A 13,010-nucleotide genomic window follows, 5' to 3' on the forward strand; every position below is an offset into this window, starting at 1 on the left:
TGATTTATTTCAATAAACATAGAATGTCACCATTCAGGTGTTCAGTTTAGAAGATGAAGAATGTTCTGTTGGTATTTCATGGAATTTTAAGTTGAAATGTTCATTTAACTATATACATAGACAAATGAAATCAGGGCCTGTAGTGCTAAAAACATCAGATTGCTAGAAGCAGACAGCCTGAACCATTGTATACGTGAAGAAAAGGCAGCAAAATAACCCAGGTATGTGAAGAGACATCACCAGCAACACTGATGGGCTGTACAAATTATTAGACATTAGTATTGGATCAAATAATAAAACTGCAGATCAGCAGCAACACTGGCTGTTCCAGTTAGTCTTCCTGTCCATTTTTCACAATGTAAATGATCCTCTTCTTTCACCGTCCCAATCTCTCATCTCATTGATGACACAGCAATGCACCCCCAGGCACTGAAGTTTGAGATCAGCTTGTATAATCATGACCCTCCTCTCTGTCTTTACAAATCAAGCATGGTCTAAACTGAAACTCCAAAAGAATCCATGTATGCAAGAAGGAATTATTGTATCCTTCTGCATAGCTAAACTGAAAGCAGCAATTAAGTACCCACACTGCACATAAGTGCAAGTACAAATACGGAGAACATGTCAAGGTTTTCAGTTAGTTAAGCATTTTCTGTTAGTGGGAGTTTGTCTTTTTTTTGAAAATGATTGCACATTTTTGCATCCCCAAATGCAAAACCTACATAGCAGAAACATAGATCAGGCATTAAATTTGTGTGCAAAACATTGTTTCAAGCTAGGACATTTTAAGAGAACATTTTCCAAACCCCAGCTTGATACACTTTGAAAACACATGCTTCTAGAATTATTTAAAATACTATGTCTTATCCAAACACCATTGAGTTACTGTCAAAATTGAGAAGATGAAACTGATATTTAGGAGAATATGTACATGTAAACGGGAATAAACAGAAAAGTGTTGCCATTACAAATTGATATTGTTTAGAAAAGTATTTATGTTACACATATTTTAATAGCTACACTTTCAATAGCAAGATACCAATCAAGAGAGTAAGGTGGTGGGACTGAAGTAATTTTATTCAGAAGATGTGAAACAAATAACAAGGAGAACTGCTGAGTTGGAACAGTAACTAACTATGAGTTTCTTTCAAGTTATACTATACCCACATGGTTATTTTATTAAATGTTAAAAAGAGCAGATAAAGTCCTGATCACATGAAAAGTCACAAAAGGAGGTTTTTTTCAGGCAAAGCAGGATTTCCCCTGATTTTTTCTGAATATTTTTCTGCAAAACTCTAGAAGACCAGACAGAAATACTACATATTTTCCACAGAGAGCATAACTTCACCAGCAACTTTCTGTTCCTCCAGAAAAAGTTATACTATCTGTACATTATGGCTGGGTGAAAATGAAAGGCCATCTCAGTTTTCCCCTGTAGCATTCTCATAGTGCCTCAAGCTTCCCATTTAACTGTACTGAAAGAGGATACTGAGTGCTCTATAAAAATGGGTCACAACCAGAGCTAAGCTGAGCACAGACATCTTCGTTTTTATGTTTAGTTAGAGGACTTTTCTGAAAACATGCACCCTAAGAGTTTGTGATAAGCAGGGAAAGATCTGGTTCTGTGAAACTGCACAAAGTCCATGAAATAGTACTTGCACAAACTTAAAGACTCCTGCATCCTTCTCCTACCTCTGTAACTATTTGTAACTTGCCTAGGCTTAGGCAAGATGACAGATTGTGCAAGTATCCTGTGATCATAGCTGCATAAAAATGATCAGTCTGTGTCTTGGATGAAGCCCAGTTTTTGGCATCAATTCAGATTGCAGAGATGGTATGATCTGTGAAGCGCTTATCTTGATATAGAATTTTCATTATTTTAAGTCATTTTGTGCTAGTACATTTTTATTTCAAATTTTAGAAGCTTCACACCATTTAATTGGGTAATGTGTACTGAAAAAAATAATATGCAGGTGAATGGATTTGTATATGTATTTATTCCAGAATTTCAGGGATCTTGCCTAGCTCTTATGGATATATTACTTCCTGCCTACCCTGTGAAACTGTGTGATGACTCAGTAAAGCTTCCCAAATGAGCCATTAGAATGAGGATACGGAAAGAGACAGTACAAAGGAAGACTAATATTCAAACCAAATAGCTGGAGCACAGAGTTCAATCTAAAGTGCCTTGATGAATCAGCGAGGTCTTTTGATGGGTTTGAGTTTTGCAAGGCCTTTGCTATCTTGCAGTCTATGATTGACTAACCCATTTTTCCTTCAAAGCAAGCAGCATCTGCCTCTTTGTTATCAGAACGCCTTTGCAGTAATAATCACACACTGTAGGAACAATAACTTCTTGAAAGTTACGTGAGAAACCACATCTAATAAGGGAAATGTTTGTAACAGTCAGCATCTGACACCAACACCTTCTAACACTTCCGACACCTTTTCACTCAAGAAATATCTCCTCTGCAGTTTAGCATGAGGATCAGTAAGTATTATTAAAAATGCAGGAACATGTTATGGATATTATCTGGATTGCTTAATGCGGTAACATGATATTAGCTTTTCCATCATACCAACAATTAATTTTATTGCTCATCTTTTGCTTATATAGCCCAACAGTTATTGCTTAGATAGTCTAATTGTTAGGGAGCCCATTCTAATAACTGTGATAATTCTGTATTACAGAGAAAAAAAATCCTAAATCCAAAGAAAAAAACCTTGTGTGTCTTGAAATAACCTTTTAATAGCTCTGCGTATTCTAATCAATCTTCAGTAAATAAAAGCTGTTTTTATTTTTGGAAATAAAATTACCATGGAAATATGTGTTTGGTTAAATAAATAAAGAAAGAAATATTTTTATACCTAAAGCCTACACTGTAAGTAAGCAGTAACATTTGTTCATGGTAATGTATTAACATTTCTACATTTGAAGGGGGAGGGCTCTTTGTTAGTTTAACTAATAGTTAAACTAATCTCTGGACTGAAGTGATATTTAATAATTAATGTTTTTCCACGAGGAACTGATCATGATACATGGAAACAATAAATGGTAAGAAAGTCATATTTTTATCACATTTTCTTTTTGTAACTAAAAAGTACAGTGCCTACATTAATGATTTAATCCTTCCTAAAAGTCTTAGGAGATGTGTAAATGTGTGTTTTTTAAGAAAGAAACCGGAGCACAGAAAGCTAACACCACTTATTTGCCCATCTGCAGATCGTCCAGCAGGGCAGAAGAAGGACCTCAGATGGATTCAGCTTGGTTTCACAGCACAGGTGTGCTATACATCTCAGTCATATGTCTGTATGAATGGATGCCTTACTAAGACCATGTTCATAACAAATGTATTCAAACACAAGCATTTAAAAGTTAGACTATTAAACACATTAATCAAGTGTCTAAATATCAGTAGCCTGGTTATCACTCAGCATTCACCATCCATAAACAAGCAGGACTTGCAGCTATAAAACACATTTGAAAATCTGATCACTTTGTTTAGACTTCTAAGTATGTATCTGAATATTCAGCATAACCACCAAGAGGTGCAAATTTTGGATAAAAGATTTCCCAAAAAAATGACTTTAGAGACGTGAGATCACTGCAAAAGAGAAAAAAAAAAATCCTTTGAGGACTAATCTTTTCTATATTATTATTCCACATAATAGGAAATCAGGAAATACTTAATACATACCACTTCTTTTTGTTTACTACTCAATTTAATTTCAGTTTCAGATTATACTTTTTATGTTTATTTTTTATTATTATTATTATTTTTTATTTCCGATAATACTGTTACTGCTCATAATTTCCACACTTCAAAAATATGCTTAATAATAAATTCTGGTTCACTTCTGAAAACTCATAATTTCTTCCTATATTATTATTATAGCCTTTTCTCAATACCATGGAAACACAGAATTTTTCCCTAAAGAACTGACAGTGCCCCTGACAGTGGCTGAAATGTAACCAGAGATTAACTGGTTTTAATATTTTAGCAAAATTTTGCTCACAAAGAATAAGAAATTGCTCAAGAAGTTTGAGTTCATGTGTTTTATCTCAGCTTTTACTCACACTTTATTAATGAGTCTCTTGATTCCCATGTGTGAAGCAGGAAGCTGCCTATTCTTTCCTCACACTTATAATGGAGTGTATGCTTTAAATTGGTCTTGCTGACTCTGATTTCTGAGACTGAGACAAAAAAACTGTTCCAGTCTTACCAACACACTTGCTTAATAGTATTTGAGGGCTGTCATATTAAGTTAATAGTGCATACATAGTTTAACTAAATGAATAAAAAATCTGTTTAACTGCTGTCATGGAGTGCACTAAGTTATCTGTTCTGCCTTCTGGTGATTGGGATGTAATACTTCTTCAGATGTGATTTTTAGTTCAACTTGATTTTTAGGTTCAGCTTACATAAAAATGGACTTATAAAAATTACCAGAATTTAACCACCACAGGAGGGGGAAAAAAATTCTTAGGATGTTCTGAAAAAAATATTAAAATCTTGTATCACTGAGTTGATCCAGATACTTCTTTTGCACCTCAAGCACTAGAAGTGCTTGTTATCATAAAGCTAGTTTGGGTTTAATCTTCAAATTCTGATTTGCATCATGCCTTGGGCTATATGAAATGACACTTGTACTAAGTGAGCTGTGTGGAGCCTGGAATATTTAACCACCACCATAGGGAGACTGAAATAGCTGCACATGTATGGCAATCACTGAAAGCAGACTGAAAGTAGCATTCAGCACAACAGTGGAAGTTCAGGCTAGACTGCAGGGCAAAATAACAGTGATAAAAATGACAAGGGTTTTTTAGGTTCGTTCTCTAGGTCAGTCCAAAACTATTAGGTTTATGCCTCAGAGCAGCAACTAAGCAGAGATTATGAACTGTAGGATCCAAATTTTCCTACCTGAGCTAAATTTTCACTTTTAAGACAGTGCACATTTTGGTGCATCTCCATACACTTTAAACAGTGAAATCCAATTATGACTTTTTAGACATGTTATATTCAACAAATTGATTTCAAAAGACATTCTTTGTAAATATTATTTGGGACTCTATGTGCTTGATCAAAGTCTGACTAAAGGCCATTTCTACACTCTATATGGAAAATATGTCTGCAAAAGTACCTGTAAAGGCTCATTGATTGAAATGCCAGGCTATGCCCTAGGTTATGTTTCACACTCAGCTGACTCTTGATGCTTGTTCTTAATTTTGTAATAAATAATTCAACATTGATAATTCAGTAGTGGGGAAAGGTATATAGCACTATTTAGTCTAGTTGTATGTCTGACCTTAAACTGACAAATGTAAAGATCTAACTCTGCTTTACTTGGCCCTGGAGGGAAAACACCAGTGATTTAATAAACAGAACAAACATATACAGAAAAAGAAAAAAAAAAAAAAAAAGAAAAAAAAAAAAAGAGAGAGAGAGAGAGAAAGAGAGAGAGAGAGCTGAGAATGGCCCATTTTATGTGACCTTTAAAAATTGTTATTTTCTATATGGAGTCAATCTGACATTAGGTTTTATAATAATGTTCCCATTTATTCCTCTTCAAGGCATGTACAAATGGCAGCCAGTTTCCACGGAGCAAAAAGAGCAGCACAACAATATAGAAATGTGACATTATGCTGAGTCCAGGTTAAACCTGAAAGGATTAACAAAACTGCTTTGCTAAAAGAAGAATTAGGCAAGTCTTGGAAAGGTCACATATAACCAGGAAGCAAAATTTATTTACTCCATATAAATTCTGCAATACACATTTTCTACTGTAAATTTGACAATGCTATATTAATTTATTGCCTCTTATACAGAGGGCATAACTTCAAAATGTGTATTTTTATTATCCTGTTGTGATTAATGTGTGTGGCCTATTTTGACATCAAAATAGAGAGGAATTTAGTTCTACAATGAAGAAAACATGCCAACACTGACAAATCTCAGGATCCTGAAAGCAGAAAAATATGGTGCTAATTTTCACCTTGTTTTTACACAGATGTGGCTCTCTTTCAGCAGTTATTCTGATGATATACATTGTTTGACTGAGGCTCTACCTTCATTAAGTGAATCACAGAATCATAGAATCATAGAATATCCCAAGTTGGAAGGGATCCATAAGGATCATCAGTTCCAACTCCCAGCACCACACAGGTCTGCCCAAAATTTTTAGACCATATGACTAAGAGCACAGTCCAGTCGCTTTGTAAATTCAGGCAGGCTTGGTGCAGTGACTACTTCACTGGGGAGCCTGTTCCAGTGCGCGACAACCCCCTCGGTGAAGAACCTCTTCCTGATGTCTAGCCTGAATTTCCCCTGCCTCAGCTTAACACCATTCCCGCAGGTCCCATCATTGGTGATGATGGAGAATAGGTCACCTGCCTCTCCACTCCCCCTCGCGAGGAAGCTGTAGACTCTGATGAGGTCTCCCCTCAGCCTCCTCTTCTCCAGGCTGAACAGGCCAAGTGATCTCAGCCAGTCCTATGTTTTCCTCTTTAGGCCCTTCACCATCTTCATCACCCTCCTCTAGACACTTTCCAACAGTTAAATGTCCTTTTTGTACTGTGGTGCCCAGAACTGCACACAATACTTGAGGTGAGGCCAGACCAGTGCAGAGTAGAGCAGGACAATCACTTCCCTTCATTGACTAGCAATGCCATGCTTGATGCACCCGGTTGGCCCTCCTGGCTGCCAGGGCACACTGCAGGCTTGTATTTAACTTGCTGTCAACCACAACCCCCAGATCCCTCTCTGTGGTGCTGCTCTCCAGCGTCTCATTGCCCAGTCTGTACGTATAGCCAGGGTTGTCCCATCTCAGGTGCAGGACCCAGCACCTGCCTATGCTAAACTTCATGTGGTTTGTGATCACCCAGCTCTCCAATCTTTCCAGATCTCTCTACAAGGCCTTTCTGTCTTCATCCAAGTCCACAACTCCAAGTTTGGTGTTGTTGGCAAATTTGCTCAAAACACCTTTTAGTCCTACATCCAAATCATTTATAAAAACATTGAAGAGAACTGGCCCTAAAATGGAGCCTTGAGGGACCCCAGTAGTGACCATCTGCCAGCCAGATGTGGCCCCATTTACCTTTGAGCCCTGCCCATCAGCCAATTGCTCACCCATTGTATGATGTTTTTGTTAAGTTGTATGATGGAAGTTTTGTCCAGTAGGATCCTATGGGAAACTGTGTCAAAAGCTTTGCTGAAGTCCAAAAAGATCACATCAGCTAGTTTCCCTTGATATACCTTGTTAGACTAAGCCTCTACCTTCATTAAGTGAAGCAAAGCAGAAAAACAAAAGCAAAACATAACTACAATAATAAAAAATATCATCATAGCTGTGAGAAAGACACAAATATGCCATATTAACAGCTGTCTCCATTGCAAAACTTTGCTGAAGCTATTCTCCTTAAGTTAGAGTACAAAATTGAGCGTGACTGTATGGCAAAAAATACTTGAACCATTCATGAGCGGAGATTGTGAGTTTTGCTGGCTTGAAGTACGGTTCAGTTTCTAGCATTAATTCAAGCATCAGCATTGCCTGACATTCAGCTTAACCTTCTTGATGGGCAAAGTATTTCAAGTGACAACACCACTGAACTCAAGCTCTATGAGTAGAACTGAGCTAGAAGAAATGTTTCATGTATTATCTTTTATAATTAGTCATATCTTACAAAGAAGGCAGCTGTAAGATACAGACAGTATCTAAATGGCTCAAAATGTTATTTATGATTTATCTTCCCAGCTGAGTAAGAGGTATTGTTTCTCATATTAATGTGCAGATGTACTCTGGTGTGAAACAGAGAAGAAAAGTAAGTTATTCACCATCAGCAGGACTCCCACAGCACTCAAAAGGGCAATGGAATGACCAACATGAATCCTAAAAATTATCACTGCCTGCAGCATTTCAAATATAAGGGAATTAAGTTTTTTTCAAAAATTCAATTTTTTGGAATTAATATGAGTTTCTGAAGCCTAAGATCTCTAGTTTTAATAAGCTTACACAAGCTGTTGTCACCATTATTAAATGTGAAATTAAGCAACAAATATCAGGAATGTATTTTATAATGAAGTTTACCACAAAATGTGCCATAAATGCTGAAACAAATTTGGATACCCTTTAGATGAACCAGGATTGTCACAAAAAATTGCCATGTTCAATAAAATTGTTTTACACCATATTCGATTATTCAAGTCTTACAAATCCTGGACCCTTGTGATTTTGATTTCTGAAGTGTAACTTCAGAGCCAATCACATCCTACCCCCAACAAGCTGAAGTTTTTTCCTTTCAGGTATGTATTTATAGTAGAGTTGTGGGATAGTGTGTCAGCTGGACTCACCATCAAAACAGGTGGGACACAAACCAGACTCTCAGATTCACAGATTCAATAACAAAACAATGCACAAACTGCTTGCCATCATCTCACTCAGGCTTCTTTCTTCTATCTGTTGAGCTACCTGAATATTAAAAACATCCCACTATATATCCATATATGGAGTCAGGTACATGAAGCATTTATAGGATCACGTGGTTTTAGGTTTGTCCGGGATAACGGGTAACAGAAGAAAGCCTTTACTGAAATTCAATAAAAATGAATAGGCACAAAGATGATAAACTGCAGAGGGTACTTATAAATACAAACAAAGTAACAGCATATCCCAGAATAGTATGGTTTTACAACTGACAATGGGACACCTGTAACCCACCTCTTTCAACCTCCGTATTTTCCTCAGTATCATTCACTTTTTATAAAGGTTTTAGTTTTCAAGCTCTGTGCAAACAGGATGAAAACAGTTATCTTCTGAAAACAGGAGAAACGCCATTATCATAAACCCAAAAAGGATCCATTTCAGATTAAAGGTTCATTGAAGTTTCTAAATCATGAGTTCTTTTTACATGATGCTTACTCCTTAAACCACACTGCTGCATTTCTGAGCTTCTAACTAATTCTCTTAATTATAATAAAACATCATAATGATCCAATAGCAAACAACTGAAATAATGAGGAATATTTCTCCTGAGGATTTTTAGTTGGTGTCTCACTGAAGCTATTGAGGTTAATCTTCCAAACATGGAAATAATGGGCAAGGAATTGAAAATAAAAGCTGTTATGTTAAATTTCTTGTGGCATAAGAGTTCTGAAACCAATTTGATTCAGAATGCTCCATTTTAATAGCAGGAAACACATCCATTTAAAAAAGACCCTGCATGTTGTTTTATGAGGCACAACTGTCACATTTTAATGTTGATATATTTGGGTTATTAAGATTAAATATAACCTGTGAATAAAATATTTGAAAATCCATAATGTATTAGAAGTTTTTTCATATAGTAACCTAGAAGGCCAAAACTTTATTATTATTATATAACAACAAAAAGACTGGTAATATTTAGAATTTTCAGTATAATAAACACAGAAGATTAGTGCATGATACTTTGCAAAAATCAGAACTCTTCAACAGATGCTTAAAACCCGAAACAGAGAAAATCCATTTATTCCTTTGAAAATTTTGGTAATCTTGCTAAAAGCAAACATGATTAAACCACTCATATGTCATACTCACACACATGCACACATGAAAATCTAAAGAATAACATCTAAAGATATAGATATGAATAAATAATTATTCTAATATCAGCGAATTAACTTCTGAGTCAATGTTTCACAGTATTGATTAATTGTCTTAAAATTATGTGGTTAATTGAACTGCATTGTAAAAAAATAAAAAATAAAATAAAATTAATCCAGGAAGTGCAAATAAAGCCTGCAGTTACAATCACAAGTCACACGGAAGTTACTCAAAATCACATAGAGGACCTCTTTTGCAGTTTTAAAGGTTAAATAAAAATATTAATTAAAAAAGAAAAAAAAAAAAAAGAAAGAAACAAAAAAACCTAATGCCTGAGGAAGTAGAAAGAGCATACCAAACATACCAAAATCATAGTCTTTACAATCATCTCAAAATTTGCCAGTAGAAATTAAGAACTCAGTTGCTTGTTAGAAACTTCAGGTTGTCAGAAGTATATCACCAGTTTAAACAAATTAGTTTGAAGATTTACATTCAAATATACTCTTGTGTAAAATATGTTGTCTACCTGTTTTAGTACACTTTACTACCTTGATCAGAAATTTCAGATGCTAAATTATTCTATTTTCATAACTGTGTTCAACTTTAATAAATACATGACTGTTATTATTAAGGAAAGTGAATTTATACAACCATATCCGAAAACATAATTTGCACGCAGGTCTGAATACTCAAAAGTCTCAAATCTACTTAAAAAAAAAAAAAAAAAAAAAAGAGGGAGAGAGAGAGAGAGACAAAAATGCATACAAATATGACCAGAAAAGAGGAACTACTGTAAGAAGAAAGAAGCACAATTTATGGTCCTGTCGGGCTTCTTTGATTTTTGCCTATTTCCAAAAACAATACGTACTTCTGATAATAATTCTGATAAATAATACGTACTTCTGATGTGTAAACTTGTTCGGGATTTAATGCACAGTCATCTCAGACTTCATGTTTTACTGCTGTCAGTTATAATGATGAAGAGCTGAAATGTGGTCTTCACACCCTGATTGATTTTTTCAAATTATTTTTTCAGTTTACAGTTACTAATATACATTTCTAATGTATATCTCTCTATCTTCAGTTTGTCATACAAATAATGAAACAAGGCAGATTGCCTTATAAATGGCACAAGATATCAGCCTACACTGAAACGTATACTAAATGTTAGTAATACAACTGGAACAATCACTTACTGAACATCAGCAGCAGCACACCATAAACCACAGTGATGGGATGAGCCTGTTGAGAGTTCCACTGACAACTCACCACTCACCATCTCCCTGGCAGGGTTGGCTTTAGCCTTGCAATCACCACCTTAGGTTTATGATGGCTGCGGGTGCACTGTGATGGCTCTCACTTCCAGACACAGATCTGTACTTGTCTTTCTTGGTTGACCTAGCTACTAACAGTGGCTTCCTGCTGTTTTCTAGCTGATCTGATGAACATCAAAACATAGGCTTTATTGCAGAATATTTTGCCCCATTTTCAGTACACAATCCCCCACTAGGCCACCATAGGATGCCTAAGGTTCCCTGCTGCAGCTCATTGAAATCACGGTCTCTCCAGCTGTTGACTGTCAGCCATGAGTCTTGAGATGAACGTTTAATCTTTGTACTCATATTTTCTAAGGCTACTGAGTCCTTAGACATATATTGGGCACAATACAAGCAAACACATTCTACATGTTTACTGCTAATTCTAGTTATGTCTTCCACTCATTTATGGGTATGCCTTTGGACATTCATGGTTGTGGTAGACAACAAACCTCCTCATTCATCCCAGATATACCTCTGTTCTCTTATGTATTTTGATTTTGTATATCAACATGTCTGAAAGCTATCGCTATTGCCAGCACTCCTGCAGAACACTATTCAGTCCATCCTTCACTCAGCACCAGGAAAAACCTGTGCACTCATTCTTCGCAACCTTGGATTATTTTACTGACAGAGGTTTGTCTGCCAGTTTGCCTGCAGCCTTTTGCTACTGATGGAAATGTATCTTAAAAAAACTCAGCTGTGTCTTACCCGCAGAGATATACCATGTGTTGTTCTGCAAAGGGCCTTCAATGTTTGGCCACCAGCAGTGAGCCTTCTTGGGGTACGTCCTACTCTCACAATATGTTGCTGAAGACTCAGTAACTTAGGTTGCCGTCACATAGATGACCTGTGATTCTTATTATGATTTCTTAAGTGTTATTAAACACAACAGGAAAAGTGATGGAATTTTGTCTGCGAATTGTACTTCACGTAGCCTTTTAATGACTAAACCCAACTCCACATTGTACGTGGTTAAATTATATTAGGCAAATAAAGCACTTCTGCAGCACGTTAAAAAGAGCAGGCTGGTGCTAGCACTACCTCTTCCTTGGTATCATAGACTACAATTTAATGCTGTGGTCAGCAGCTTGGTTTTCTTCTCTGTACTGTATAATGATAAACCTTGGTCTTTCCAAGATGTAAAACATAGACTCATCATTACTGGCCTAATAATTTCTTCTTTTCAGTTTTCCTTCTTCTCCTCTCCTCTCCTCTCCTCTCCTCTCCTCTCCTCTCCTCTCCTCTCCTCTCCTCTCCTCTCCTCTCCTCTCCTCTCCTCTCCTCTCCTCTCCTCTCCTCTCCTCTCCTCTCCTCTCCTCTCCTCTCCTCTCCTCTCCTCTCCTCTCCTCTCCTCTCCTCTCCTCTCCTCTCCTCTCCTCTCCTCTCCTCGAGTCTCCTCTCCTCGAGTCTCCTCTCCTCGAGTCTCCTCTCCTCGAGTCTCCTCTCCTCGAGTCTCCTCGAGTCTCCTCTCCTCGAGTCTCCTCTCCTCGAGTCTCCTCGAGTCTCCTCTCCTCTCCTCGAGTCTCCTCTCCTCTCCTCGAGTCTCCTCTCCTCTCCTCGAGTCTCCTCTCCTCTCCTCGAGTCTCCTCGAGTCTCCTCTCCTCGAGTCTCCTCTCCTCGAGTCTCCTCTCCTCGAGTCTCCTCTCCTCTCCTCGAGTCTCCTCGAGTCTCCTCGAGTCTCCTCGAGTCTCCTCTCCTCGAGTCTCCTCTCCTCGAGTCTCCTCTCCTCTCCTCGAGTCTCCTCTCCTCGAGTCTCCTCTCCTCGTCTCCTCTCCTCGAGTCTCCTCGAGTCTCCTCAAGTCTCCTCTCCTCTCCTCGAGTCTCCTCTCCTCGAGTCTCGAGTCTCCTCGAGTCTCCTCGAGTCTCCTCTCCTCGAGTCTCCTCTCCTCGAGTCTCTTCGAGTCTCCTCTCCTCGAGTCTCCTCTCCTCTCCTCGAGTCTCCTCTCCTCGAGTCTCCTCTCCTCTCCTCGAGTCTCCTCTCCTCGAGTCTCCTCTCCTCGTCTCCTCTCCTCGAGTCTCCTCGAGTCTCCTCGAGTCTCCTCTCCTCTCCTCGAGTCTCCTCTCCTCGAGTCTCGAGTCTCCTCGAGTCTCCTCGAGTCTCCTCTCCTCGAG

General features: G+C 37.7%; 1 protein-coding gene across 1 annotated transcript in view; it reads right to left on the bottom strand.

The window, feature by feature from the left end:
• HCN1 (hyperpolarization activated cyclic nucleotide gated potassium channel 1) overlaps positions 1-13,010 on the bottom strand; it is a 207,606-nt gene that overhangs the window by 96,151 nt on the left and 98,445 nt on the right. The gene's annotated exons all lie outside the window — the stretch shown is intronic.

This window comes from Anas acuta, chromosome Z (assembly GCF_963932015.1).
Source record: "Anas acuta chromosome Z, bAnaAcu1.1, whole genome shotgun sequence".
In the NCBI taxonomy this organism is placed as follows: domain Eukaryota; kingdom Metazoa; phylum Chordata; class Aves; order Anseriformes; family Anatidae; genus Anas; species Anas acuta.